The following is a 25,826-nucleotide window of genomic DNA, read 5'->3' on the forward strand; positions in this document are numbered from 1 at the left end:
CATAGTAACACGATCAGAAGAATTACGTACAATGTTTTTGAAAATGAAATCCGATTACGTAAGTACTTTCGTGAGATTGTTTAAGTTATTAACAATAGCCTAGCTATGTCATTTAGTTCAGCACAGAGGAGACGAATGAATGTACTTTTTCGGGTATCTCGCCCTAGAAAAAAAACTCAGGAAAATAACCTTTCCTCAATTTAATAATCTTTGACATTATCTTTTGATGAACGCCAAGTGAACCGAGGGAAAATAATCTTTTTTAGATTTTATATTGATTTAATGAAGGTCATATATCATTGAATTTTCTTAATTGTCTTTCAGATAGAACATCCCACAATAGTGAGGTATATTCAACGCTGTTGGAATTTAGATACAGACTTTTTTCATTTAGAAGGTTTCCCCGTTGCTGATGCTGCAAAACTTGCAGTATGGCCATTGAAACTAAATGTAAGTTCTATAATTCGTTTCACAACCGTAAACGTTCTTATGCAATTACAAAACAGGGAGAGCAAATATGAAAGTGCTCTTTATAACCGGAATTTACACACAATACACTTCTATTAAAAGAATTGGTTTGTGAAAATTTACACAAATAACCATACCATTGTAAGCCCTTAAGTTGACCTTCGATAGGCACTTTTTATTTTGCTTTTCAATTTGGTAAAATGTTGTATACTTACAAAACCATAACATGTTAGTATATCACAGCTCATTTTGTATAAAGCATAGGTTAAACATTCAACATTTGTGCTTCGCTCGAACAGGTTGTCAAACCCTGCATGATCAGCCTAGAACTGTGCTCGAGGAATTGTACATGGAAAAAAAAAACAGATGTTTTGTGAGATGTTCTGCACGACATTTACATACTGTATCAGTAGCATAATATAAACGTGATGATAAGGAAGTCTAATTATCTGTCAAAATTAAATAAGAAATGGCTAGTAACCGCTACTATTAAATAATTAGCAAAATGGCGAAACTGATTGTTGATTATCAATTGCTGAACGTCTAGTGACAAATAGTGTCTTTGTGTGCTTTGTCGTTAACTCTAAGCCTATCCCTTTATTACCACTATGGTGCTTCGTATTTTGTTTTATATTGTGTGGACTTATGTTTGCGACTTGTGTCTGCCATTCTGTCGTCTTTTCTCTTGCTATAACTCCTCAGTTGAACATTTAATATTCCCTGTCTTAATTTAACATTTTTATTTAATATATATCAACAAGTTTAAACGGTTATCCGATTGCATGAATGCTTTGTGTCTGCTTAAGGTCAGCAGCAAAAATGTGCTTGCATGTTTGAGACATGATTATAAGATATAAGTTGACCCTGCTTTTTCTGGACTAGCACAATAAGTCGACAATTTGATCATGCTTGCTTACATGGTATCAGTACTCCGCAGGAAAACTTTTAATCCTTAGACCAAATATTATGATTACAAGACGAGTTTTCCTTGTTCTTGTTACTAATTCAAAAAAAGACATGCAATGTGTCTTTGGTTCAAACAAGTCGGAAATTGAACCCGCTCTCTTCGCAGGCTACTGCCATGTAGTACCAAAAGTCCACTGAGATGGTACTCATATATATATATATATGACATTTTTTGTAATGAAAATGAATATATATAGTAAAGTGGTTGCATACTTTATAAACTGTTTACTTGATTATTTTTATTTATTTATTTATAGGAAACCATTGAAGCTATTGACGACTATGAGAAACTTTCGACAGTTTTAGTATTTGTTGAAGCAATGATATGGGATGATTATATAATTCCGAATGGAAACGATAGGGTTAATTTGTGTAATATCATTAGTAAAGCTAGAGACATTCTTTGTATACTAAAAATAGAAATTAATGATAACGAACTTTTAGGAATTCCAGAACGAAATGTCATGAAAACTGAATACAGACAAGGAGATAGAACTCACAAACTTGGCAGAAATTACTTAATATTTAAGGATTCCATCCGATATTTACAGTATATGGTGGACAAATATATTAGATTTATTTTTTCATGAAATCTTTACAGATGATATTTGAAATTGCAATTGTTTTTTGTAGTTCTATTATGTGTTATATAGCTGCCTCTTACACAGCTGTGGTATTTGTAGTTTTATGATTTTATTTTTCTATTTATTTATTCTAAAATTATTCAGGTTTTATGTGCATTCCGTCACATATTTGTTCAGGTTAATGTAACTTACATTGGCATTAAGTCATTACTTAAATGCGGTCATTCACAAATATTTGGATTTTAGATAAGTTTTTTTTTAAATTCTACATTCCAGAGTGTTTAACTTACCTCAACTTACCTCAACTTACCATGACTTTATTCGATTTATCAACATATATTTACATCGAATCAACTTTTTTTAAACTGGGACCACACAAGAAAAAGCAATACTTTTACCCTTGTTACAAGTTATTTTTACTGTAAGAGAGGATAACCTGAAAGTTTATGTAATCTGAAATCGATCAATTAGTTTTACATATTATCAGAAAGAGTCAAATAATGACAAGATAATTATTGAAATAGCTTTTTGACCTTAAACAGGGATTTGGAACCTAGAACACATTTTTTATGTTGTTTAATGTCTTTATTACTTGATATCATGTTTTGAGTTTTATTTTTTACTGACTATATATTGTTATCCAATAAAAATAGCAATGTTGTAGTTAATGTTTGTAGCCTTTTTATGCATTTAAAGGAACTAATTCTGCTATGGATTACTGGACGTGAAGCAAGCAACAATGAATCAATCTGCAATGGACCTCTAACATCTGTCAATTTCACAAGACATCAAGCCTTGCTAGTTGAACTAACATTTAAAAAAAGTCAGAAGACACCATGGTGACAATAAACATTGTAAGACGAGGAAACGCTGTGGCCAAAAGATAATAAAAGATGAAAACGAGAAAAATCAACCTCTAAATTACCACACAGAAAACTAAAATGTGACCAAAGGGACTCACTTAAAATCTAGGGTGAACTATAATAGTACTTCGGAAGAGTAAGAAGTTCCTGATCCAGTACTCGTTCCAGTCGTGTACGTTGGTCATGACAGTTACCAATAATTGTAACTATGGTGCCGGTTTCAATATGCGCAGGCATGTGTCTGAAATAGAGGAGAGATGTCTCATTAGCAATCATACATCAAGTACGCTGAAAAATGACCATTAGTTTTTTAAGCCAAAAACAATACACTTGGACCAAAATGGCCTAAGTGAGTTACAATATAAGTTGTAATACACTTTCAAGACTGTTTGCGGGAGGAGCTTTTATTTTTATTTTTATCAAGATATATATAAATTAATGACAGTCAATCAGCAATATCAGCAATCTAGTGTTGATATTAAATGCAGTGTGCATAATAAGAGTTTTTGATATAACTCTTATTATGTTAGCTTGAATTCAACGCGTTTTTGGTGTGTTAAGTACGAGGGGAAAAACAACGACAATTATTGCCAGGAAAGGTCAGCTTTTCATGCAAGACTTTTTTTTATTTCTTTCGAATTATATAGATACTAAAAATTTCAATAATTATTTAATGCTAAAATATAATTTAAACAATGACAGAAGTAAAGTAAAGCACTTGCTGTTGTTCGTCTGCTGCCATATCAACAAAATGATATTAGAATGCAGTTTCACATCAAGTTAGTTCCACATTAAAAATATATCAGCTGATCTTTGACCTTCAAGCAAATGTCAAGATGAAGAATAACAATACATGTACTGTTCCTCTGATATATCTATTATTTCCCAGTATTTCATAAGATCTTTTTATCGTATACATCCATCCCATATCCTTTTTTTACAATACAATAACTAGTTTCATACCAGTTAAAATACATTTGAAATTAGAAAAGCTTTATTCAGTTTCTAGTCAGTACTGTAATTATGTACATAATTTAATTTTGGCCCAATTGATTGTTGTTCATGACGTTGCTATATAACATTTATTTGGAAGTACAGGTACATGTACAATTGCCGAAATTTATAGTGTGCGAAGGTAATATTCATGCTCACTAAAATAAACAGCACTTTTAATGTATCTGAAGCGCTTTTCTGAAGTTACTTTCATCAGGAACGCTCAAAGCCGAATATTTAAAGGTCAAGGATGTATAAGAACCGAAACAGTTTTCAACTTTTTCTCAGCGGTTGCGAAGCACTTTTTCTAACTCAATTTTGTTTTGAATCAAGATGACACAGTCACTATAGTATAGTAAATAGCCTTTTGATGTTCTAAGACAATGTCATAAAACTATGACAATGAAATTTACACTGCACGTCAAATTTTGTACAACAGAAAAGCTGATTGGACATTAGTAATGGAACGCCACAGCTGTCTTATGTGGAACTCTGATATTACGTTATGTTGTTTTATTATTACTTGATGATATTTTGTCTTTACATAATATGGTTTTGACATTACGTAATGATGTTTTGATATAACTCAATATGGAATAGTCATTACTTAATCGGATATTTCGATATTACACGATATGGTTTCGTATATTGACTTGATATAGTTTTGTCATTACTTAATATGGTTTTGTCATTACTCGATGTGGTTTCACTATTATTTAATGTGGTTGTGTCATTAGGCAATGTGGTTTTAACATTACTTGATGAGTATGTGACTTAGGGTAATGTAGTTGTTTCATTACATGATGTGGTTTTGTTATTTCGTAATGATGATTTGCCAATTCTTTATATGGCTTTAACATTACGTAATGATGTTTCAAAATTTGACGATTTTACACTACATGATGTGTTTGTTTCAGTTTGATGTGGTCCTGTCATTCTTTGATGTGGTTATCACATTACTTGATGAGGTAAAACCACGTGACCATTCAGTCGGAAAAAAATATGTTCGATTTTTAAACCGATTCCCATATGTCGTTTGTTTAATGTGTTTTGGATGAGTATCGCTATCCATTGAGTTAAAGTTCAAATTAAACTTCGAGATGTTGTTCAGAGTTATTTGGTATGAAAAAGGGGAACAGCAGACAAAAATAAGAAAAAGGTACTAAAAATTAACAGTATTTCGGACATATGGGGGATATCCCCAAACCACTTGGTCCAGCCGTTTTTTTTCCTTAGTTCTCAAATGGAAGCAGTATTATAATAAATTCGTAAAAGATTCCACGGAACCCTGTGTCTCGCCTGATATTGCTGCTGTCAGTGCAAAAGCGTAATGTTGACTGTACATTTATCGGTAAAAACAAAATTTAAAAAAAAATGTTTTTCTGTAGATGCTTTATCTTGATCTTAAAGAATAACTTCTATACAAGTTTTATAACAATTCATGGAGGTTTACAAATTTATCATGTCGAAACAGTTTAATTCGGTAATATTTAATGCAAAAAAAAAAACCTTATATAAAAATAAGAAAATGTGGTATGATTGCCGATGAGACAACTCTCAACCACATACCAATTGATGTAGAAGTGAACAACTATGTGTGACTGTATGGTCTTCAACAATGAGCAAAACCCATACCACATAGTAAGCTATAAAAGGTCCCAAAATGAAAAATGTAAAAACAATTCAAACGAGAAACCTAACGATCTGAATGATGAAGACGCCGACGCCACTACCGACGACGGAATATAAGTTTGTTGTGTCTCACTGTCGCTACATTAATGTCGCAGGCTCGACACAAATCAAAAGAGTTGTACTTTATTGTCAACAAATGAGACACTTTAAATCAACTTACACTAAAGTTGCAGGGAAATGGGGGAATCGGACTAAGCGACAAAGCATCAATTCTATAAAATAAGAATTCTCCGAATTTTTTTTAGCGTGTATGATCATTTGAACATATACGAATATCAATCTTTTATTTTTATAAATTGCATTCTCTGATATACTTCGCACTATTTGAAAAAAGCTTTTTGGAATATCGGTTTCACAGGTGACGACGGATATTTTCCAGTTGTCGTAACCAAAATCCCGTCATCTTTTCCTCGAATGTGAACTACCAAATAAAACCAAATCACTGGGTTTGTACTTTCACGAATAACACGACGGGTGCCACACGTTGAGCAGAATCTGCTTACCCTTCCGGAGCACCCGAGATCACCCCCGATGGATTTATATTACCGATCTTTTGAGTTAAGCCAATTGAAACTGTTTTTCACATTTTTTTCTTATCATATAGATGATGCTGTCATCAGCAAATAACCTTATATTTGTTTATTCTGTGTCATTTGGTCTCTTGTGGAGAGTTGTCTCATTGGCAATCATACCACATCTTCTTTTTTATATTAAGGTGCTATGTTGTAAGTATTCCAGGAAATCATTAATATATATGAGGAATAAAATTCGGCCAAGGACGGCGCCCAAAGGCACTACAGATGTTACCCCCATTTTTTCTGATTGTTCTCCATCTTGTATGACTGTACATCCCAACAAAAAAAAAACCACGGAGTACAGATCTGAGAGTACTTCCTATTTATATATATATAATATGATAAATATCAAATCCAAATATGGACCTTAATATCATGCTCAATAGCAGCCTTCGACATCGTCAAACAGCTGTGTAATCTGTATTCAAAATATAACTATGCTTAGTACCTGTAATAAAGGCTGTATTTGGGGTTTTTTCCTTTCATTATTTCACTCTGTATATACATTTTCTTTTAAAGATATAACAGCATTCAAAACAAAGAGGACACATCTTGGAACTGCTGGAGCACCAAAATTGGATATATCAAAGGATCAATTGGTATTCCTAGCGAAGTACAAATTTACAGCTCCATTAATGGCAGAAACACTTCAAATATCAGAATCCACTATTCGCAGGAGACTCAGGTTTGCATATTTAACCCATCATGAATTTTGTTAAACAAAGTTGTTGTCTTGTGATAATGTGCATTTATTATAAATCCTATCCTTTGTGTTAAACATCTTTAAAAAATATTAAAAAAAAAATCACTTCATATATAAAAGAATTATTATGGCCACACAAATAAGAAACCTGATTGAATTTGTGTTCGCTTCAGTTGACCAAAAGAGGATATGAAATATGTAACTCATGAAATAATGCAGTCGCAAGGAACCACTTGGACTCGGTCTTTCATAGAAGGAATACTGCTGTTTAGTCATGACATTCAGGGTGAAGGAGGAAATTATTCATTGGAGAGGTTAATTATTCATTAAATTATTCATTATTCAACTGTGAGGTCAATTTAAACCAAAGTGACATAAATTTTTACATAATTAAGTTTAAATTGTACATTCATTTGATCTTTAAAATTATTTTCAGAGAGTTTAACATAAAGTTAAGGGAAGGAAAGGAAACTATTATCTCAAACGAGGAATTGGATGATAAAGTCAAGAACATAATTGGAACCAATAAAAGAATAGGTCCAAACTCAATACGGATTCGTCTTGCCATGGACAATACTGATATTTCACGCCAACGTGTCAGAGATGCTTGCCACAGAGTTGATCCAAGTGTTGGCTGTGCTTTGAGATCAATTGAAAGACAAAATGTTCATAGGAGGACATATAAAGTTGCTGGACCAAATTCATTGTGGCATATAGATGGGAACCACAAACTTATAAGGTATATTAAACTAGAGGCTAAGCCTGTGTCACTCATCTTAGTCTATAAGCATATTCAACAAAGGACACTCTCTGACATTGTAGACAAGCACAGAATTCATGACAAAATATCGTGTTTTGTTGATCTTGTATTGCTGATCATTTAGTTTATTTAGTGTCCCTTTTTCTTCTTTAATTTTTGCTCAAATCCCAAAAGTAAAGAAAAAGTTCATTTAAGGGTAATCACTCCTACGAAGAATGACAGTCTCCTAATTATATCTGCAAACTTTGACATGTTACATGTAGTAGAACATGCCCTCATATTTAAGTGAATTATATTTTTTAACATATCAGGCAAAACGCAAAAATAAAATGTAAAATCGTCATCAAAGGGCAATAATTCCAATAAGGACAATTTCCCCAATATCGTCTTAATTATAGATTTTGTCTCTCTGATCATTTTTTCTCATTTGAGTTTCCATCTGTCTATTAAAATTTTTAAGGTATAAGGGACGACATCAAAACATCAATGTAGGATAAAAAACTGAATTCAAATAGGTTGGGGGGAAGGTGGTGGGGGTCAGTGAAAAAACTATGTGAATTAAGTTTTTTGTCCTTCATTGAACTTTTGATGTCGTCCCTACTGCAATAACACATAAAATCGGTAAAAATTTTCATCAAAGGGTTATAACTCTAATGAGAAGTCGACTTACGATTTGGACCATGCAAGTTTATTTGTAGAACATGTCATGCTGAATTTTGCAATTTAAAGTTTCTCTATACATGTATCTTCTTATATAGTTTTCAAGATAATAGCAAAAATGAACAAAAATGGTAAAATTTTAAGGGAAATAACTTCTAAGAAGTCGTCTGATAGTTTTGACGTATTATGGACAATAGGTAGAGCTCATCATTCTGAACATTTTTGCCCTGTCAAATTTTCTCTATTTATAACGGTCAAAATAATAGACAAACCTTGCATTTTACTCTCATGTTCTATTTTTAGCCATGTCAGCCATCTTGGTTGGCAGGTGGACACATTTTTTAAACTAATATATATGAATCCATGACAACTCTCCCCACTGCAAAATTGCCTCTTTAGATAAATGGTATAATCCAGATGAATAAAGGTCTGCCAACTCACTCTACTTATGAAAAAAGAATAATATTGATTTGTCAGTAGTGAATTCGTGAGGATTTGGATACTTTTCATATGTCCGTATGAGTTGGCAAACAAGAGTGGTGGAGTAGGATGAAGTGGAATGAGTTGGTGCAAAGGTGGCACGATTTGGTGTGGGGTGAGTTGTCTTGCTTCCTATAATAATGTCCATATCAAAACCTTTTTTAAAATACATTTATCATTCCTAGTATATCATTAAGTGTTAGACTATGGCTGCATTATCACATGTTTATAGTTTTAATTTTTTATAAATATAAATATATGTTTTAATAAATTAGATTTGGAATTTTTTGCATGACTTTTCATGGCATCTCCTTGGTTTTTTTTTTTTAATTTAGGTGGAATATTATTATCCATGGTGGTATTGATGGCTACAGTCGCCTTGTTACTTTTTTACATGCCAGCAATAATAACCAGTCAACCACAGTGTATGATCTTTTTATTGAGGCCACTACACAACATGGAGTTCCTTCCCGTATCAGAGTAGATCATGGCGGTGAAAATGTAGATATATGCACCTTCATGGAAGGTTATCGTGGTACAAATAGAGGTAGTGCAATAAAGGGCAAAAGCGCCCATAACCAAAGAATTGAAAGATTATGGGTTGATCTTTGGGAGTCTGTATCTAATGAATACTATGATTTATTTTCATACATGGAAGATATCTACATGTTAGACATGACATGTGCACGCCAATTGTGGGCATTCCAATATGTTTTTTTACCAAGAATAAACAAGTCACTTCAAATGTTTGTATACCAGCATAATCATCACGGCTTAAGTACAGAGGGAAGCAAAACTCCTTATCAGTTATTTATCAAGGGAGTTTTACAAACAATAAATACAAACAATGTTTCAATTGCTGACCTGTTGTTACAGGCAGGTAGTAACGACTCTCTAGAACATATCACAGATGACTATGGAATAGAGGATAATAACTCTGATCATGAAGATAACAGTTTTGATGAAATTGAATTACCACAGATTCATAGCCCTTTAGATGATGGTGATATGCAACAGCTGAGAGACAGGATAAATTTAACCAAAGACTATAAAAACTTAACTCATGGTATTCAGTTATACAAGGATGTTTTATTATTCATTGAATCATTAAATTCAGATCAGAGGGAACCTTTACCTTCAGTAACTGATTAAATAGGTGTAGTTCAATTTGTTTTTTCAAACTGTGACATATATATAGGGAAAAGATGCGTTTTTTGACTGATTTTTATCATTCATACTGATTTAACTTGAAAACGAGTTCATGGACCCCTCTTTTTTAAAATGACATTTGGTTTCAATATGTATGAAGATTTTTTGTACCAATTTTTATGAAAAATTCAACAATATTTTTTTATAAAATTAGATAAATATACAGCTAAAAATGATTTTTTCAATGATCCTGAAACTTTGATAAAAACTATTTCTTTCCAAACAATTGTTACACAAATCTAAAGCATACTTATGTAAAGAAGATTTTTCCAAATGTTTTTACAAAAATCCACTTGTGTTTATCTTTTAAAACAAAAAATTAAGGTACATAAAATTGAGAATGGAAATGGGGAATGTGTCAAAGAGACAACAACCCGACCACAGAACAGACAACAGCAGAAGGCCACCAACAGGTCTTCAATGCGGCGAGAAATTCCCGCACCCGGAGGCGTCCTTCAGCTGGCCCCTAAACAAATATATATACTAGTTCAGTGATAATGAACGCCATACTAAACTCCAAATTGTACACAAGAAACTAAAATTAAAAATAATACAAGACTAACAAAGGCTAGAGGCTCCTGACTTGGGACAGGCGCAAAAATGCGGCGGGGTTAAACATGTTTATGAGATCTCAACCCTCCCCCTATACCTCTAGCCAATGTAGAAAAGTAAAAGCATAACAATACGCACATTAAAATTCAGTTCAAGAGAAGTCCGAGTCTGATGTCAGAAGATGTAACCAAAGAAAATAAACAAAATGACAATAATACATAAATAACAACAGACTACTAGCAGTTAACTGACATGCCAGCTCCAGACTTCAATTAAACTGATTGAAAGATTATGTCTTCATCATATGAATATCAGGCACAATCCTTCCCGTTAGGGGTTTAGTATCATACCATCATAACATATATGAGAAGAACATAACCCGTGTCATGCCAACAACTGGTTTTTAAATAAATGTGTTTAGTGCCGATGCAAAGACCCTATAAGTGAATCAATATTAACGCCAAAATATGCAATCTTTAATGACCTGACAACAGTATCGTAACTATATCCCTTCTTAATAAGTCTATTTAAAGGTTTTGTTAGTTTCATGTATGTCAATCCAAAGGATAGAAATGTAAAAAAAACCAAAATTTTAAGTAAATGTCAAAATTTTTAACCCCAATTATCCTATTAAAGTATCACATGAAGGTATATATTTGTTATTACATATTTGGATTGCTAAGGTGAAAAAAAGATTGAAGGAAAAGAAATTTTTGTCAAAATCATGGGATCGAAACTGTATGGTATGCCCTCGCTTCACAAATACATATATTTTATTGACCCAAACTCATTAACAATAAATGGTTAAGACCTATTGCTATAGATAATTAATATAATTGACATGATAGAATGAAAAGTTACAGGTAAATACATCATGACAGAATGAAAAGTTACATATTGATATTTCACTATTCCTTATATTTACTCAATAATGCTGAGCTATTGTCTACCAATAGACATATCCTTTTTTAACATTGTTAATGTTTTTTACGCTATATTTTAAATAAAACACTTATTTTATTTTGTAACAGTTCTCTTTTTGAGGTAAATCTATCATATTGTAATTAAAAATGTTTTTCATCTTCAATTTTCCCATTTTCACATACAGGACAGTATCATTCAAATTCGTTTAATATATCAACATATGATAATGTTTGACACATTGTGTAGATTTTAAGAAAGAAATTAAGATTAGAAGATTCTGGTATATTTGCAAATTGATTTTGCAAGCACTGATCATAAATTCCTTGATTTACTTGTCCTTAGTGCTTTTTGTTAAACAACTTTTATCTACAAGATATGAATATCTTAAATTTTGTAAAATATTTTTGGTTTTGTTAATCCAGGGATTTGAAAACCCAGTAGCACAGAAAATTTAATTTACATGTGTATTTTTGGAAAAAGGTATATGTTCCTAAAAATTTATGCTTGAAAAGACAATTCAGGGGCAGCAACCCAAAAACGGATTTTTCGATTTGTCTGAAAGTTTCTGAGCAGATACATTTTTACCTGATAATTAATTTTATACCTTGTCAGATTTGCTCTAAATGCCTTGGTTTCAGAGATATAAGCCAAAATCTACATTTTACCCCTATGTTCTATTTTTATCCATGGCAGCCATCTTGGTTGGTTGGCCGGGTAATCGGACAAATTTTTTAACTAGATACCCCAATGATGATTGTGGACCAGTTTGGTTTCATTTGGCCTAGTAGTTTCAGAGGAGAAGATTTTTGTAAAAGTTAACAGACGATGGACGACAGACGACGGATGCCAAGTGATGAGACAAGCTCACTTGGCCCTTCCGGCCAGGTGAGCTAAAAAGAAGATGTGGTATGATTGCCCATGAGATAACTCTCCATAAGAGACCAAATGACACAGAAATAAAGACTGTTTTGTAGCCCTTTTTTAATTTGAGACAATAAAGCAATATCATCTGCATATAGAAGAATATTTTAAGAAAAATCCCCAATTACAACTGAATCAGAATTACAATTGATTAAAGCATTAGTGAGGTCAATAATATAATAATTAAAAAGTACAGGGCTCAGTACATCTCCTTGTTTTACTCCTAGCTCAGATAGAAATGCTGAACTGAGTCCATTTGAGAACTTGATTCTGCATACTAAGTCAGTAAATATTGAATAAACAATTCTAAAAATTCTATTTGGAATATCATGTATCAAAAGTTTATTAAACAATCATATTCACAAAACTGTATCAAAGACTTTTTAAGATCGATAAAAGCTGCAAATATTAATTTTGTTGTTTATAATGATCAACTACTGATTTTAGTGATAATATGTGATCTGCAGTGCAACAATTTTTTTTAAACTTATCTGATATTTGTTGATTAAGATTTGACTTTTTATAGAATTAATTTGTCTGTTAAAGATAAAAATTTATTAAAAGCTTGCCAAAGTAAGAACAAATGGAATCACCCTTATAATTTCCAGGGTCAAATTTGTTCCCTTTTCATGGAGAACTATAAAAGTTTCATTTCAGGTCTTTGTAAATGGTCTATTCCAAATAACATAAAAAATGTGGTGCACACTTTAAAATAACCCGCTACAATCATTCCTTAAATAATTAAAATTAGCTTTCACACAATACAATTTATAAGTTCAAGGACAGAGACTGATGGCCAAAATTATAATATATATCATTCTTGGGTAAATGTCTGGCTGTTGATTATGATCTCGCTGTAAAACTTGACAGCTTCAGCTGGGGCAAGTTCAGGTCTAACCTCCAAGGTCAATGCCAAGGCGCAGGTGATTACAAATGTCCTTCTTCCGAAACATACATCTATTGGCTTGTGAAAGCCTATTGCTGGAATTGCTGTTGACCCTGTCAACCACATCAAGACTTCCTTTGGACCAATATCAATTCCATTTATAACAGTTGATGTTCCTGTTTAAAAAAAAAAATCTTTATCTTCTGACCATGTTATAACATACATAATTAACAGCAAATTTGAAATTGCTGAAGAACCAAAAACTCCTGATCATTACATCTGAATAGATATTGTGGGGGGAAGTAATGTTTCCCATATCACACTCTTGTTTTTGGTAGTTCATAAGAACGTGTTTTAAAACAATGAATGTCTTTCTTAAATAAATTATTTGTCCATTAAAATCTTAATTATATTCAAATCTGCCTTCTCGATTCTTTCCAATTTTTAAAATAAAATTGGAATCATTTTGAACATTGAGTACATCACTTTTCAAAGAAATCTGTGCTATAAATCATTTATATGTGCTTAGTGTCAATAGAAATTTCAAACTCATAACACTGAAAAACAAACATCTGAACCAAATAAAATTTGAACTTGATCTGTAACTGGTCATGATGAAACTATATATACCAAATATCAAATCAATATCGTCTGATCATGCTGTATGTCAATAAATTGGTTTAGCTCTAAATACTCACCTTTAGTGGCCTGAAGAAATGTTAAAAATCCTTGACCTGTCCCTTTGGTCTAAGGCAGCATTCCCTGTATCGTACTTGAACTTCAACAGGTTTCTTAATGTTTGGACTGTTAAAGGTTTGACTCTTCCACTGAACAGTGTCCTAGCACAGGCAATGTTGACATCCTGTTTTAACAGGCTCAAAACTTGGTGAGTGTCTAATCCTGTTTAAAAAATATTTAGATCATGAAAACTTCCAGAAAACTTCATAAGTATCAAATATTCTCTAAAATACATATTATATGCATGTTTATCAGTCTGACATAAAACAGAAGGTTATTCCATTTTGTTTTGTAACTAATTAGCATCTCTCTTAATGTATTTTCATAAATAGGAAGTCAAACAAGAATATGTGATTATAGAACATCATTCCCTGCTCCCACTTTCAAGTTGACGTGACAACAACTTATAGATATATTACCTCACCAATAACCTTTAACCAGACAATTATGTATGTAATGGTTTCAGACTATCCCATTTCAATGTTCATTGTTAACAGTAAAAATATGGTAAAAATTTTCCTGGGAATTTGCAAAGAAAATTTCTTTCAAGTTAAAGGGACTAAACTTTATGGTTAACTGAATTGGTGAAAAATGTTCACATATAAAAGACAGATTGATGGACAAAAGAAATAACAGCTGATGTGCACAAACCAGAAAGTTTCATACCCCTCTCCTATCATAGGAGGGGCCTGAAAAAGAAAAATTAATACCATCGTGAACAAGAAAATTTGACAAAGACCCAAATTATGCTACTTTTAAAAATAGTTGAGCACTGTCTCAATTTAACCTTAATTGCTCAACTGGGTTGCGCCCTAAAATCATTTCTTTCAAATCAAGAACGACAATCAGATCTCAATATACAAAATATTATGGTCATATTGAAACTTATTTTTTTTGGAAAAACTTCTCTACCAGTTGTTCAACAAAAGATTTTCTAAAAATGTTCAGGAACTAAAAGCATTATCACTGATATTATACTAAGCCCTAAATCAAATCAAGACATATTTCTATAATAAAAGCATTATCCAGATATTAAGAATAAAATTGAGAATGGAAATGTGTCAAAGAGACAACAACCCGACCAAACAGCAGATTACAGCCAAAGGTCACCAAAGGGTCGTCAATACAGCGAGAAAATCCCACACTCGGAGGCAGGCTTCAGCTGGCCCCTTAAGCAAAAAATGTGTACTAGCTCAGTGAAAACCTAGTTCAGTTAAGAATGCCTGCAATATAGGAATATGAACCAATAAGCTTAGAACAAGTGTCATACCAAATTATAAGCTGCATACTTTAGATATGTCATAATCCAATGTTAAATACCTTTGATAAACTGATCAAGTTCTTTCTTACACTTGTTAAGTTGGGTCTCCAATAACGCAGTCAGAAGGATGTTTACATGTTTTTTTTTAAATGATGAAGGTGGAATTATAAATCCGGCATCGACAGCTTCATCAAATATACCAGAGTACATATTCTGTAGGTCCGGTTCTAAAGTGCAATCTTGCATCTGAAAGAAATGTTAATAGAATTTATAGTTGCAGTTAGGAGATACAAAATTAAAATTAAAGAAAAATTGTATAAGAAAAAAAATTGAATAATAATTTCCTGTCGATATGCACATCTACATAGTATGTCCTTATTATCTACAAAGTTTCATGAAATTCTGTTGTGTGGTTTAAGAGGAGTTGCGATGACAAACTCTTGCAGAAGTATATTGAAGCAAATAAGTTCAAAGGGGCGTAACTCCTAGAAAAAATCAAATGCTCCGCTGGGCGCAGCTTGATACGACCGCAGAGGTCGAACCCTGAACAGTTGGGGCAAGTATGGACACAACATTCAAGCTTGATACAGCACTGAATTTGGATTGTGATTAAATATTTGACACAGCATAGTTTTCGGACACAGAATGAATGTGGTCTAAGAACTTAAAAATTTTCAATTTACCTATTCAAACCATATCATTATTATTTGCTTTTATATATAAATCAGAAATAACCAATTTAAAATGGAAAATTTTAAAGAAAAAAAAAGGAAAAAAATGAAAAAAATATCCCTCCCCCAAATTTTTTGAACCCCCTTATGATTCATCACCCCCAAACTCAATCCCAGCCTTCCCTTTGTGGTATGGTACCTTGCAGTACAATTTCAGAGAGATCCATACACTTGAACGCAAGTTATTGTCTGGAAACTAGAAAAGTGTTTGTTTTTAGGCCCCTTTTTGGCCCCAAATTCCTAAACGTTTAGGTCAATTATTCCCAAACTCAAACCCAGCTTTCCCTTTGTGATATGGAACCTTGTAGTACAATTTCAGAGAGATCCATACACTTACACACAAGTTATTGTTCTGAAACTATAACAGTTGTATAAAAATGCTTGTTTTTTGCCCCTAATTCCTAAAATTTTGAGGCAATTACCCCAAAAATCAATCCCAGCCTACCCTTTGTGGTATGGTACCTTGCAGTACAATTTCAGAGAGATCCATACAATTGAACACAAGTTATTGTCTGGAAACTAGAAAAATGCTTATTTTTGGCCCCTTATTCCTAAACGTTTTGGGCAATTACCCCCAAATTCTATTCCAGCTTTTCTTTGTGATATGGAACCTTGTAGTACAATTTCATAAAGATCCATACACTAACACACAAGTTATTGTCATAAAACTAGAAAAATGCTTGTTTTTTGCCCCTTTTTGGCCCCTAATTCCTAAAATTTTGAGGCAATTACCCCCAAAATCAATCCCAGCATTACCTTTGTGAAATGGAACCTTGTGGTACAATGTCAGAGAGATCCATACACTAACACACAAGTTATGTCTGGAAGTTACAAAAATGCTTATTTTTGGCCCCTTTTTGGTCCCTAATTCCTTAACTGTTGGTACCATAACCCCCAAAATCAATCCCAACCTTCCTTTTGTGGTATTGAACCTTATGGTAAAATTTCATAGAGATCAATTCATTTAAACTAAAGTTAGAGTGCAAAAACTAATGTGTCTTCGGACGATGACGACGACGCCAACGTCATACCAATATACAACCGCAAAATTTTGTTGACGTCGTATAAAAATTGAATCATAATTTCCTGTCGATATGCACATCTACGTAGTATGTCCTTATTATCTACAAAGTTTCATGAAATTCTGTTGTGTGGTTTCAGAGGAGTTGCAATGACAAACTTTTGCAGTAGTATATTGAACAAATAAGTTGAAAGATGCGTAACTCCAAGAAAAAAAATTGAATCATAATTTCCTGTCGATATGCACATCTACATAGTATGTCCTTATTATCTAAAAAGGTTTCATGAAATTCTGTGCAGTGGTTTCAGAGGAGTTGCGATGACAAACCGTTGCAGTAGTATATTGAAGCAAATAAGTTCAAAGGGGCGTAACTCCTGGAAAAAAAATTGAATCATAATTTCCTGTCGATATGCACATCTACATAGTATGTCCTTATTATCTAAAAAGGTTTCATGAAATTCTGTTTATTGGTTTCAGAGGAGTTGCGATGACAAACCGTTGCAGTAGTATATTGAAGCAAATAAGTTCAAAGGGGCGTAACTCCTGGAAAAAAAATTGAATCGTAATTTCCTGTCAATATGCACATCTACATAGTATGTCCTTATTATTTGAAAAGGTTTCTTGAAATTCTGTTGTGTGGTTTGAGAGGAGTTGCGATGACAAAAGGTTGCAGTAGTATATTGGGCAAATAAGTTCAAAGGGGCGTAACTCCTGAAAAAAAAATTGAATCGTAATTTCCTGTCGATATGCACATCTACGTAGTATGTCCTTATTATCTGAAAAGGTTTCATGAAATTCTGTTGTGTGGTTTGAGAGGAGTTGCGATGACAAGAAACAGGACTGACGGACGTTGTGTTCATGTTGTGCAATCTCTAATTTTTAGTTGAACACCTTTATCCTTTTTTTGCAGTAGTGTTATCTGTTTTTATTGGAATTATGTATTATTTTAACCCCCCCCCCCCCCCCCCCCAACCCGGCCACTTTCATCAACAATCAGACAATCTATTTAAGTTGACAAAAAACTTTGTATTTTTTTAATGGGACTGGCTAAGTAACCTGTCCAATGAAGGGTTAAGTTTAATTTACAAAAATGATGGAACAAAAAAAAGAGTATTATATGAAAATCAAATAATAATTTATTGCAACAGTTACTGGTATTCCATAAAGGTTATGGAACATGGGATTATGAATTGAAATTTAATAAATTTTTAAAAAATATGATGCTGAAATTTTTTTTTCTTTTCCTTTATTACATTCAGATTTTTTGTTCAAACTTATTTATACAATATTCACACCCCATCTTCATTTTACGAAAATATGAATAGAAAACTTACCATGACAATGGTATTCTTTAAACCCTCTGGCAAATCATCTACATTTAAAATACAGGGTTTCCCAAGCAGATATAGTCTGTAACTATATCACTAAAGATGGGAAGACCTGGCCCATCTTGAATGATGGATAAGGCGACCAGCTGTCCCAGATGGAAAAAAATATTCTGGGTCCTTGCAATAAAGTTGTCACGCAAGGTTTGGCGTCCTGGTTTTCCTGAAATTGTACAAAGTACCAAAATCATCCTAACAATACGGTTGAAACATTATACTGCTCTTAATACAATCATTGAATCTCTTAAGGGCAATATTAAGCAGTTGTAATTGTGGTGTATGTAATTATATGAGAAGTTCAATGGGATTCTAAATCATTAAAGTTAACATAAGCTGTTTCAGTAATACAAACAATGCTGTACAGGAATTTTGCATTGATTCATCCACTGTCTTTGATCATTTAAATCGTTAAAAAGGACATTATCTTATAATATTGATAATATAATAGACCTGAATAATAGTAATTTTGCTATATGCCAAATGTTTCAAAACTGTCAATCCAAGCGCACATCAGACCAAATATAACCAGATTAAAATGCTGGTCAAAATAAAAGATATTTTAAAAATGTTCATACAACAAAATTTTATAATTTGATATATTTGTGTATTTTTCTTTGAAATTCTGTAAAAATTTGCACACAGGCCCTCTTTGGTCCCTATTTAAGAATATTTGTGATTCAAATTTTCAATTCAATCCCAATCTAGGTTTAAACAATTTAGATTGCATATATGCAACCAAAGTTTAGCACAGAAAACTTAAAATGTTCAAATGAAAGATGGCAAAATATCTTAACTGTAAAAGTAATTAACCTCTTTGTGAATTTATCATTTAAAAACTAATGTTTATTCAATCAATATTAATTTTGGCATACCTGTAACAAATACAGAACTACTTATCTTGTGGAGAAAGAGACTCCAAAATTCCCGTCTCAATCCCCCAAGATCAACACCGTCCTCATCAGTGAAAGATATCCTTAGAGGGCTGTGCAGATCATCTTGGCTGATACTGATGAAGGCCAAGGAATACTGCACAGGATTTTCCCTTCTCACCTCCATCAGTAATGGGTCATCCGAGTCATTGTGGATGAACAATTCCTTATGTTCTTTAATTTTTTTTCTGAAATTTTCTGTACACTCATTTTGCCTAAAAATAATAAAAAAAATCACTTTCAGATGTCATTTTACAGCAAACTGTCTTTTGAATATCACTTTCATATCTTTCAAAAATTTCTTTCCAATGAAAGCACTTTCCTCTTAAGCAACAATACATGTACAAACATAAAACTATAGTATTTGAAGATTAGTTTGTACAATTTTGTGTAGTACTAGTATCATATTTACAAGCTTTGCCTTAACCTACAATCCAAAATATGCTGTTACCAAAAGGTGTAACATAACTTCGTAACATAAGGTATCTGCATACAAGGTATAAAGCATCCAGGTCATTGTCCTTCAGAAATATAAGACTTTATACAAATATTTTACAGCACTGCCCCAAGACAGTTATCCATAGGTCTCTAATACTGCCAATTTCGTCGCAGGCAAAACAAAAACCTTTAAAATATTTTTCACCTGGAATTTTAAACATTCACACTTAAGTTTGGAGAATTCAATTTGGAAAAGAGCATTCAAAATGCAATTGCAAATTAACTTTAAACAAATGTTTTTGCCTTTTTCAGGTTAAATGATAATGGTAGAATAACCTACACAATGTAACTTTATCTGTTTTAGTATGATCTACATGTTTTCCTGAAAATCAGGCAAATTTGTTCTTTTGGTATTATTATATCAGAAATTGATGAAGCAAGTACCAGGTCCATCAAAATCCTTCCAAACATGATATGTAATCTTCCTAAAAACAGGATATCTTGATCAAAAGTCAGAGCATGAACACAACAGAAAGTGAACAGAGGGAAGTTTCAAGGACAAAAACAAAGATTGACCTTCATCTTAATGCTATTATAATTATTTGGGTTTGTCCAATATCAATTTTGTAAATGATTTCATATGACTTTAATATTTTACAGTTTTAATTTTAAAATTTTCATTTGTGGATGTTTCTATTGTATATTTAATGATACTTGGTAAAGTAGATTCAAACAAAAGTAGTATTTTAGCTAGCCAAATTTGACATGAAGTTTTTTACTCACATTTGATCTACTTGCAACCACCCTGGGAGATGATAGGGCTCTGTTTCTTCTTGTTGATGGTGAATTGGAAGCTTCAGGAGCTACCTGCAATAAAGTTAATGAATTAGATTTAAAATGATGAACTATTGGTAATCCAAAAAACAGACTGAATCACAAATCATTTAAAATCTTCCTTATACTGTTTTTTAAGAATTTTGTCCAGGAATCTCCATGAATGACAATTTAACCATGAAAGAACTTTTACCAACACAAAACCTCATGCAATATGATCCAGATTATTTGATTCGTCTGTATTTTATGTACAAAATAGTTCACTTGTGCCATTTTTTCTTTCACTTGCGCCGATTTTGTCTTTTATTTGCGCTGATTATGTACAGGTAAATTACAGGTGAATGTAATTTTTTTATTTATAATTATCAATCTCTTCCATTAGATTGTGTACATATATGTTATGAACTGTCAATAATAACATCTATATAACTAGAACTGTTGTCCCCTGCTCACCAAGTAGGGGTAAAAGTAGGATTTCAAGCAGGATGAGTCAATTTAAAAGACTTCAACCAAAGACTTAGTCAATAAATCAATGAATGTTACTTGCATAATGATGTTGAAGTATTTTTGATTCAAAATAGAATATTTCTTGTGTTAGTTGTCTTTACATCTCAGACAAATTTCTTGTACGAGTTGAGAATAGTCAAGATGTGTACTTTAAAAACTCACATTAGATCTTCTTGCAACAGGAGATGCTATGACTCTGCCTCTTCTTGATGATGGTGTGTTGGAGCCTTCCAGGGCTACCTACAATGCAAAAGCTAAATATCTCTTCATTGTTTTCAAAGAGCAAACACAATTTTTTTTTGCAGTACAATAAACTGATTGGAACATGAACTATTATTGACAATAATTTGAATCAATACTTAGTAGACATTTAATTTCACAGAATTGTAAAGCATGCTGCTGGCTACAGATCTACTTTCTTATTAAGTCTTTATGATAGTTATCTGATTGGCATTCATACCACATCCCCTGATTTAATAAGTTAGATAGAACATGCTAACACTTTATTTAATGTGTCTCCCCTTAAAATGGGTTTTGTCAAATGATAATTTAGTCCAAAGTAATTTTGTTGAATAATTCTGAAAAAGAAAGTTTTATTTCTAACATTTTAAAATTTTGATTTGGAGTTTGCTTTATATTAAAAGTGTGATTTCCAGCAGCAAACTACTATAGAAAGTTGCATCTGCTTGCACTAATTGTTATCTTCAAAACATCTGCAGAACAACAAATGAAAATGGTGTTGTGTTGCCTTTATGCGTGAACAGATTATCATACCAGAAACTAGTTTCAAGTTATAATTATAAAGAGCATTCCAAGTAACTTACAGTTGCTCTATTTCTACCAGGTGAGGACAATGTACTGGTAATTTGAGTGGATGAGGAATTTGACCTCTCAGATGTAACGGTTGTCTACAAAAATAAAACATGTGATAAATACACATATGGTTAATGAATTCCCTACTTTTTTTTATTAAAGATAAGTTTCATGGACTTATAATATACCTTCAAAGTATTCAAGTAGCCCATGATGATGTGTGGAAGACAAAATTCTCGCAAAAACATTATGAACCAAATTCCTTAATCAAATCTTTGCATAAAACTTATTGGTACTGACACTATAAGTAAAACTATATTTTTAAACAACAGGGTGTAATTACCTCCAAAAAATAAGTTGAAGTTATCAATTTTACACAGCAGTTCTAGTTTTCACTTACACTTGCTCCACTGGTACCTGGTTGAGACAGTGTACTATTTCTCTGGCGACTTCTTGGCGAATCTGGTGTGTCAAATGTTGACTGCAGAATAAAAGAAGACAGAATTCATTAATTCATTTTTTTTGCACTGTCTTAAAATCCTGAGAGAACATATGATTCCAATATGGCTGGGTTAATAAAATCATGTTTGACCTGAAATTCATTTTAAAAAGTATTTGTTTTGAATTGCAAACCTGTCACTAAAGTTTAAAGATTAACTATGGAGACTACTACTTTTCAGTATCATGCACTTTACAAGTTTCCAATATGACTGTAATATACTCTGTTTCTTTGGCATTAGGAAATATAATCTGTTGTAAATTGCATACTATTTTGTTAGTTTTCTATTTACTTACATGCTTTCATGCTTTCAACTGAAGTGTATCTGAAACATGCAATTTTATTTTTAAGGTGGCTGTATAAAATCAAGAATCTGTAGTAGACTTAATTTTAAACTTAAAATTGATAAAGTTGTATAAAAGACCCATGAAACATTTATTTATAGTAGTTTCTTATGCAACAGAAAGTACTGAACATGGTTTTATATTTTAAATTACCCATTCATGTTAATATTTTTATTTAAACCCTTTTATACAAGGGGAAATAGAGGTGATGAGGGCATGTGCATGGTTATAGCTGACTTCAAATGGGTGTTGTCAATATTAAAAAGATTGCTGTGTTCATAACTACCGGTATAAACTATTGAACTAATTCTTTAGTTATCAAACATAAATGCTTATTACCAATTTCAGTTTTAAAGTTGATCTCATTATACTGTGGATTCATTATTTTTCGTAAGGTACCAATTTTTGTGGGTTTCGTGGGTACAGATATACCACGAATTCAAACATTCAACGAATTACAAATTTTGTATAAGGTTTTATGCAGACATTGGCAAAACCACGAAATCAAATAAACACGAAAATGCAAGTTTGTCTCAATCCAAGAAAATAAGTACCCACGAAAATAAATGAATCCTCAGTATTAGTTAAAATAAAAAATCATTATACATTAATAAGATTGCTAATTTATTATGAAAATTTAACTGAACTAAATACTGTTAAAGTTATGCTCCAATTTAGTCTTCATCCATACTGTCCATAATGTTGAGGTGCATATATATAATGAGGATGGAACATGTAAATAAATTATTTTGCATGGCTCACCTTGATACAAATATAACATGTATAACCAAGGCCAGTACTCTGCTCGTTCCTGACCTGGTTACTCATCTTGCTAGGTTGGGGGAACTAGCTGGTAGCTTTTATATGAATACATGTTAACGCAACACAGATTCAAAATTCTATATATAATTGTTTATTAATTCAGCATTCAGTATAATTTATCAATCACAATAATCACATAAGTTCATGAGACATAATAAAACATCATGTCTAATTTCAATCCAATACAACTGTCTAAATTCAAGTCTAAAACACAACTGTCAAATACAACTCTCAAATACAAGTGTCCCTAACTACATGGTCAACTAATATATATTGTTTTTCATTATTTAATTTACATAACATTAATCCTCAATATATTTACTTTACTTAATAATGCTAGTTTATCTATTTTCCCAAATATCAAGTCTTTGTGACATAACCTAAATTATCTTAAAAAGTAAGAAATCCCTTTTGTATATATAACACTTCTCTAATTCTTAATTCTCTATTGTAATTTAACCCTCAGGGGATTACATAATAATTTGCTTTACACTTATCTAAAATTGTGAAGATTTATATTAATTACGTATTTATCAAGTAAATTATTTCTTAAGCTAGTGCTAAATATCTTTAACTAATACTGAATTATAAGAATTATTTGAATTCCACCTTTTAACATTCTTACATCTAAAATATACTGGTTATACATGTTCAAACTTGAGCAGGATGTAAATAAACGGACATATTGACACATTATTCCGTCTTTACTTCAAAAATATTCAAACATGAAAGCACAAAATTTCATGTATGATCTCTTGTACTTAAACAGCATTCATTAAAGTAAATAATTCTGCACTTTTCTAAATTGAATTCCATAATTATCTATGCACTAATGTTTTTCACATTTAACTTACAGGTGTTGAAAATTCAGTAAAGACATTAACAGATCATGCTTCAATTTACATGCTTTCATGATTCTAGATGTTATTTGGGATAACACATTGCTTTTAGTAACTGGGGAATAGCATATTGTTAGGCTGTGATCTAAAAATTACCGCTTGTACTGTCAAATTAGCATCATCAGATTGTCTTTCTCTTCTGGGAGGGAACAATGGTGGAAGCTCTTCTTCATCCGATTCACCTTTAGTAATCTACGGTATACAAAAAAAATATGCCTTTAGACACAATAGATTTCAAAATAAACTTTGTAACATAGCTTACAGTCCTGCTGATGAAATGATTTGCTCTGAAGGTACAGAGATAGACGAATGACTAAAACACGGTAAGCTAAAAGTGTATGACTTGGAAATATCCTTGTGGTTCATAGCCTACCTCTGTGCAAGGGAATTTTAAATGAAAATTAAACGCAAACATTAGAAACATATTTAATTTTGATATTTAATTTCCTGGGACGAGCGCTCTCAATAAAAATATTTTTCATTTAAGAAGAAAACAACACTCTAATAGAAACTGATTATATTAGTCGAGTATCATTTTGGTATTCGATACTTGGTACTATAGAGCAATACTCTAGTACTCGTCAACATCCCTAATTTTTACATTAATTCAAACCCAATAAGTCATTTTCTGAATTGGAATGCTGATTACAAAATGAAAGGTTGAAGTTCGCATCCCTGGTCAGGACTGAACAAAATAATTTTGTTGAATAAACAAGTGTGGACACAGATCAGTGTGGATAGTATGATTGGATGTTTGACAGTGTTTTATATGACAAAAGGAGTTCTATGTTTTATGTTTTCTATGTATTAACTGTGTTGCACAATGACAACCAACATGAGCATTAGGGGTGTTGTTTATGTAATATTTAGTTTTTTATGTTCAACACGGGCATGGAAGAGATACTAATTGCATTAATTACCAAATGATTATGATAGAATATATATGTTCCACATCTTTGATTTTGGATACATTTTGTAGCTAGGAGAGGAACACATAATAGGTTCATTTTTTTCTTAATGTGATTTTTTTATATGGGAGATGGTATCTGAGAACATGTATTTGCTTACTATTTGTATGGTTCTATTTATATTACTTTGTGGGGGATTGTCAGTATCATAGGTAAAAGATTTCGGTTAAATGTGGAAATTGTTTCTCAGTTTAGAAGACATTTAATGTTTTTTAGTAATGACAATGACTGACATGATGATTGGGGCTAGATGAGCTAGAAAGTTAATTTCTGTGTTATTTTTTATTAATTCTTTGAAAATATCTCCTCCAAAGCTGGTCAAAGCAAAAAAAAGTGAAAATGATATCAACAAAAGAACCTTTGTGAGCATGCTTCAAAGACTCATAACTAACTACAGAAGT

At 32.1% G+C, this 25,826-nt stretch overlaps 3 long non-coding RNA genes across 3 annotated transcripts; 1 reads left to right on the forward strand and 2 right to left on the reverse strand.

Moving 5' to 3' along the window:
• Nucleotides 1-324: 324 nt before the first annotated feature.
• On the forward strand, nucleotides 325-2,681 carry LOC127733597 (uncharacterized). The gene is made up of 2 exons (XR_007997135.1): nucleotides 325-450; nucleotides 1,692-2,681. It is a non-coding gene; the product is annotated as an uncharacterized LOC127733597 (long non-coding RNA).
• A 10,613-nt stretch (nucleotides 2,682-13,294) lies between these two features.
• LOC127735597 (uncharacterized) lies at nucleotides 13,295-19,527 on the reverse strand. The gene is made up of 5 exons (XR_007998512.1): nucleotides 19,245-19,527; nucleotides 18,322-18,535; nucleotides 15,295-15,481; nucleotides 13,935-14,136; nucleotides 13,295-13,412 (listed from the first exon to the last, which is right to left on the reverse strand). It is a non-coding gene; the product is annotated as an uncharacterized LOC127735597 (long non-coding RNA).
• A 1,514-nt stretch (nucleotides 19,528-21,041) lies between these two features.
• On the reverse strand, nucleotides 21,042-24,653 carry LOC127735600 (uncharacterized). Its single transcript, XR_007998515.1, has 5 exons — nucleotides 24,554-24,653; nucleotides 22,689-22,717; nucleotides 22,294-22,374; nucleotides 21,905-21,988; nucleotides 21,042-21,320 (listed from the first exon to the last, which is right to left on the reverse strand). It is a non-coding gene; the product is annotated as an uncharacterized LOC127735600 (long non-coding RNA).
• Between the last annotated feature and the right edge of the window lie 1,173 nt (nucleotides 24,654-25,826).

The sequence above is a fragment of the Mytilus californianus genome, unplaced genomic scaffold (genome assembly GCF_021869535.1).
Source record: "Mytilus californianus isolate M0D057914Y unplaced genomic scaffold, xbMytCali1.0.p SCAF_3, whole genome shotgun sequence".
Classification (NCBI taxonomy): domain Eukaryota; kingdom Metazoa; phylum Mollusca; class Bivalvia; order Mytilida; family Mytilidae; genus Mytilus; species Mytilus californianus.